A 6255-nucleotide genomic window follows, 5' to 3' on the forward strand; every position below is an offset into this window, starting at 1 on the left:
ATATACACACACAAATATATATATATATATATATATATATATATATATCTGAATAGTATATATATATAACTTATAGGCCTGCTGGTTCTTGTACTTTTCTCCAAAAGCTATAGGAAAGCCAAATGAGAATGACTTATTAAAGTAATTAAAGAAATCCTATTTCCTTCAATAATTAAAGATAGAAATCAGAATTTTCAATTGAACCTTAAATTGAGCTGGCACAGAACCCAGAGAACAAGAAAATGAAGGTGAACTGATTTTGGCAGTCTATTCTACCCTGTGAATCAATGCTGAATTCTGACCCATCACCATTAATTTCTAGTATACTTGTCTAGATAACTATGTTTTAGGAGACACTGATTAAAGGCAATGCAGGATAAGAGATAAAAATCAGTATAAAACATATATTATCCCAAATAATGTTTACAACAAGCTATGATATAAAGTTAATAAACTTTTGGCCGATTTTGTACATTGAAAACTTCATTGTGTCAAAGGCCAAAATAATTACCAAGTACACAATTACCACTAAAATTTAGAATTACCAAATGTGGGTTTTTAAATTTCTGCATTCATTTTCTTTCTACTACACTAAAAATGCAAGAAAATTATGTGTCAATGTGTCATCTTCTACACTGTAAAAAACCAGTAAAGTTCTGGCTCAATTATATTTACTTGGAAAATATGAAGATATATATATATGTATATGTTTTTTTCCTAAGAGTATGTATCAGTATTAACAAATTTCCTAAAAGAGTGACTTACACAACAGAATACTGTCTCACAGTTCTAGAAGGCAGGTGTCTGTGATCCAGATGTCAGCAAGGCCACACTACTCTGGAACATCTTGATCTTTCTTTGATTTTTCCTGGCTTCCAACAGTTTTGGGCAATCCTTGGCATACCTAGGCTTGTAGATGCCTCGGACTTCACATGGAGATCTTCCTTCGCCTGTGTCTGTGTCTCTACATTTCCTTCTCCTTAGAAAGACACTAATCATTTGATTTGAAGTTACTGATCTAGTATGACCTGCTCTTTATTTGATTACATATGCAAAGAACTTCTTTCCAAATAAAACCACTTTAACAGAGATGCTGAGGGACAGGACTTCAGCAAATCTGTTGGGTCAAAATTCACCCACTAGAGGAATCCAAGATGGCAGGCCAGAGGGAGGCAATATTCTGTGTCGCTCTGTGACCTAGGACTCAAATAGTGACAATACTGCTTGTCTGTGAGGGATTGAGGACACCCCCACAGCTGCTCCCACATAAGAATCACAGCCTCACACCTGTACAAAGGTCCAAGCCCCAGAGTAGGATACGTAATTACTCTCCCACACAGAACTACTGGGTACCCGAGCAAGACCACCAGCATCAGCATCTGTACAGAACTTTCAACCACCCACCAGAGCAGAAATCCCAGACACTGCTCCCACACAGGTACCCTACCACTACACATGTGCAGGAACTCCAGCTGTCACTCCTGTGTGGACCCCCATCTACCAATTTGGAGCAACCCAGGGTCATCTCCATCTTGGGACTCTGCAGCAACTGAGATAGTTCTCTACACACTGCACACTACAGAGCTCATCTCTGAATATCCCACCCAACACCATCACCCAGCCCCCCACACCTGACCCCTCACCCCATTGCTGAAAACAGTTGCCTCTATCTTGGGTCACCTTCATCACCATCTTTAGTGGGGGCAGCTCCAAGTTTGAAACTTCAGCTGACCAGGTACCCATAATTTCTAATACCCCCCTCTCCCAAACAGCCATTAACCTGGCACATTGACTGCCCGATACAAAACAACTCTCCAAGACAGTTGTGCAGAAAGGTCCCTTATTACAAAGTAGAAAGGGAGAGGGTGAGGGAGATACACTTTAGAGACTAAAATAGAGACCAGGAACTATGAGGTCTACAGGAAAGATAAGGAGATATGAAAAGGGGACCACATCACACAAGTGGACACAAAAGGAGATCCATGAGGTACTGTATCCCTTTACGGACTGGCAGTGCCACACCCCACCTCCAAGTGCCCTAAGCCAAGACCAATCATCTTACTCTGGTGACATTCACCATCCTGAGGGCAGAGATACCTGCTAACAACTGTCAGCCATACCTATTGGGTGATAAGGGAAGCAGGAAAGATACTGATCTCTCAACAAAACAATCCTTATTTCTTCCTTTTAGAATTTTTTTCCTTCTTCTTTCTCTCTATTCTCCTGCCCTCATATCCCCAATATATGTGAAACCAAGTACTTTGCATGAATTAGGATACTGAGGATTGGGACATCTGAATAGTATATTAAAGTTGTGTTGTATATTCTTTTTTTTCTTCCATTTTTGTTATTTTAATTTTTCGTAATATATATGTGTATTTGTTTTATGTACTCTATTGTCCTCCCATTTATCTACCCAAAATTACTTCCTTTCTTCTTCTGCTAGTAACTTTCTTCTTTAGATTCCTCTTTAACACCTCCTAAGATATAATAACTCTATATCCTTACCTCCTACCTCCTAAGCATATCATCCTACACCTCACCCCTAGTTCTTTACCCACCATAATAAACTGTAACCCCTTTTGCAAACCTACTGATTATATTGTAGATAATAATTGAACTCACTATTTCTGTACATTGTGACCAAATTGTAAATGTCTTAATAGCAACTATTTGATTTAAGATTATATTATATATATTTTTTGGATCTGTTAACATTGTCCTTCCCCTCAAAAGATAGGTATTGGAACCGGACAGGGGCACTATACACCTTTAGGGTAAAAACGGTAATGCCTGGGATCCACACTGCTAGAAGGTAAAACACACAAGCAACATGAAAACACAAGGGAAGAAAGTGCCCCCCAAAAATCAAGATACCATATTATTAGAATCCATGGCCAGCACCACAGTAAAAGTGACAGAGAGGGAGTCAGGATGTACATAATTAAAATGTTCTGTGAGTTAAAGAATGATATAAAAGAGCAAATACAGGCAGCAAAAGATCATTTTGATAAAGAGCTGTATAAGCAAATACAGGAAGCAAAAAATTACTTCAATAGGGAGATGGAGTTTCTAAAAAAACAAACAAACAAACAACAACAAAAAAAAAAACACCAGGAATCCTTGAAATGAAAGAAACCATAAACCAAGTTAAAAGTTCAATTGAAAGTATCACTAAAAGATTAGACCACTTGGAAGACAGGACCTCAGACAAAGAAGACAAAATATATAATCTTGTAAAGAATGTAGATCACATAGTGAAGATGGTAAGATAAGAAATGATAAGCAGAACTTTCAATAATTATAGGATAGCATAAAAAGACAAAATTTAAGAGTTATTGGGATAGAGGACGGAATAGAGTTCCAAACCAAAAGAATGAGCAATCTATTCAATGAACTAATATTAGAAAAATTTCCACACATGAAGAATGAATTGGAAAACCAAATACAAGAGGCTTACAGAATGCCAAATGTACAAAACCACAGCAGATCCACACCATGGTTTATTATAGTGAAAATGCCTAGTATACAGAATAATGAGAGAATTTTAAAAGCCATCAGAGAAAGGAATTAGATAACATACAGAGGGAAACCTTTTAGGTTATGTGCAGATTTTTCAATCCAGACCCTGAAACCTAGAAAATCGTGGAACAATATATATCAAGCTCTAAAAGAAAATGAATGCCAACCAAGAATCTTATATCCAGAAAAAATAAGCTTTATATTTGATGATGAAATAAAAACCTTCCATGATAAACAAAAGTTAAAAGAATATACAACTAGAAAACCTATATTACAGAACATCCTCAGGAAAATATTCCACAAAGAGAAAATTAAAAAAAAAAAAACACAATGAAAATCAACAGAGGGAGGTATTACACTAAAGGAAAAACTAATCAAAAAAGAATCCAAGTCAAGTTAAATAAAAGAAAGAAACAAAAAATGGCTGGGAATACAAATCTATCTCAATAATAACTCCAAATGTTAATGGCCTAAACTCACCAATCAAAAGACATAAACTAGCAGATTGGATTTAAAAAAATTCTGCCTGCAAGAGACTCATCTCGTAGGAAAAGACTGTCAGGAGCTGCCTGCACCTGTGATCACTTTGTGGGGGAGGGGTTTACATCAGCTAGAAGGTGCATATGTGTGAGGCTTGCACTAGGGATGCTTTCCCCTGTGGTGAGCTGCAGGTCTCTGCCACTACTTGCCACCCTGTGGCTGCCCAAAGTAGGGTTCTTCTCAGGGTAAGCGCTCTTGAAGCTTCCCCAGTCGGTCACTCTTTGTCCCATCCATCCTACTACTTTGCCTGTAATCCCTTTGAGTTAGCACCATGCAGATGACCACCAGATCCCGATTCTCCATGACATATTTCTACCAATCACAGCCAGTGTTAGCACTCCAGAAAAGCAGAGCCATGGATAGTTTCTGTCTCTGTGAATCCTCTCAGTGTTAGCACTCTCTGAATGGAGGGTAGCTACAGTTCCCCAGGATAAATGAGCATCTCTTGGTGTTGCCCTGTTGTCCTGCCTGGGCAGGATCCTATAGTTGGGCAGCAACTTGTGCATTGACATTAGCACTTTCCCAGTTAATGGACTGTTTCCCTGCATCTTCTCCTACCAGTGCGTGTTCTCCCACTTTTGTCTTAGAAATCTTTCAACTGAAAAACGTGCTCCAGCAACAGACATTGATGTCGTTTGTCCTTAGGGCAGCCTGCATTTGTTCAGACTAGGTTTTCTAAGAAACAAAATATTGCTAGTAGTATGAGATAGACATCATAACCCTAAGTACCTGTATAAAGACATGAATGGTGTAACTATACTTTGTGTACAATTGGAGACATGAAAAATTGTGTTCTATGTGTGTAATATGAATTATAATGTGTTCTGCTGTCATATATAACAAATTAGAATGAAAATAAATAAATAAAAATTCACCCACAATCCTAAGTAATTCTAAGGATTTTTGTATTTCTGAAAAAAAATCAAGGCAAAAATAATTTATGGAATTGATTTTATATTAGTCAGGAACTAAACTGTAGTATCTATTGCACACAGTAGAAGCAAAATTTCTGGTACAAAGATTTACTTTCCAACTTGCTTCTCCAGATTTGTTTAGGGTAAGGAATTGATATATGTGTGCATGGATATATTTGTGCTAATATATGTGCATGGTACAGTAGTTGCCCAATAGGGGGTGATATTGATAGCAAAATATTGATTTGTTTATTGGAAGAAACACCTAAACTGGGCCACAAACTTGTACTATATTGCCCAGCAAGGGGTATTTTTAAAAAGTCTTTTATTTGACTTGTTATAAACATCACAATAACCATTTTATTTTAATATTCTAAGGGAATTTGAGTGCCCACACGATCTTGTATTTTTAGAAATTTTTAGTTATTTTGACCAATTTATAATTAATTATTATTTAAGTAAATAGTTTATTTAATTGACTTGCTAGTCAATCATGTTGTTCTTTTATATTTGATATTATTACATAGGTCTCTATTTGGTACCATGAACCCCTGCAATATCTACAAATATTTGTTTAAATAACTAAAACTGACTTTTAAACATTATATTTTTCTTTAGACTGGTATTTTCCCCATTTCCTTGGAATCCAGATTTTTTGTTACAGAATACTTCCATACATTCTTTTGCTTTTATGGTTTGTACTAATCTACAACTTTGCTAGTTTTTAATTAAATATTTGATACATTTAGATGGACTCATATTGGCACATTTTAAAATTACCCTTCATGTATATAATTTTCAAATTTTATTTATTAGTTCTTGTTAGTACTTAAATTTAGTTGCAAGGAAAAATATCTTGAGAATTTTGCTCTGTAATATTTAATTAGTAGGTAAAGGAATTTTAAATTGTTTCTACCAGTGCTTAATATTTTTGTTTTTGAACTTTCAAATAAAAGTAAGAAGTATATTTGCATGCATTTTGCAAACCACCTCTTTTAGCAATCTAAAATCTGTGCAGTGCCATTAATCTCACTTCACTGAAGGCCTTTCCTACAGCTGAATGTTAGTTCTAATTACTTGTGTTTTGCTAAACTCCTTACTTAATTTTGTTCCAAGAAATAGAAAAAAAAAGTATAATAAATTTGTTTATTTATTTATTTATTTATTCGTACTAGGAATTGAGCCCAGGAGTGAGCCCAGGAGTGTTTTAACATTTAGTTACATCCCCAGTGCTTTTTTTTTTTCTTTTCTTTTTTTTTTTTTTTTTTTTTTTTTTTTT

The sequence above is a fragment of the Marmota marmota genome, unplaced genomic scaffold (genome assembly GCF_001458135.2).
Source record: "Marmota marmota marmota unplaced genomic scaffold, marMar, whole genome shotgun sequence".
Lineage (NCBI taxonomy): Eukaryota > Metazoa > Chordata > Mammalia > Rodentia > Sciuridae > Marmota > Marmota marmota.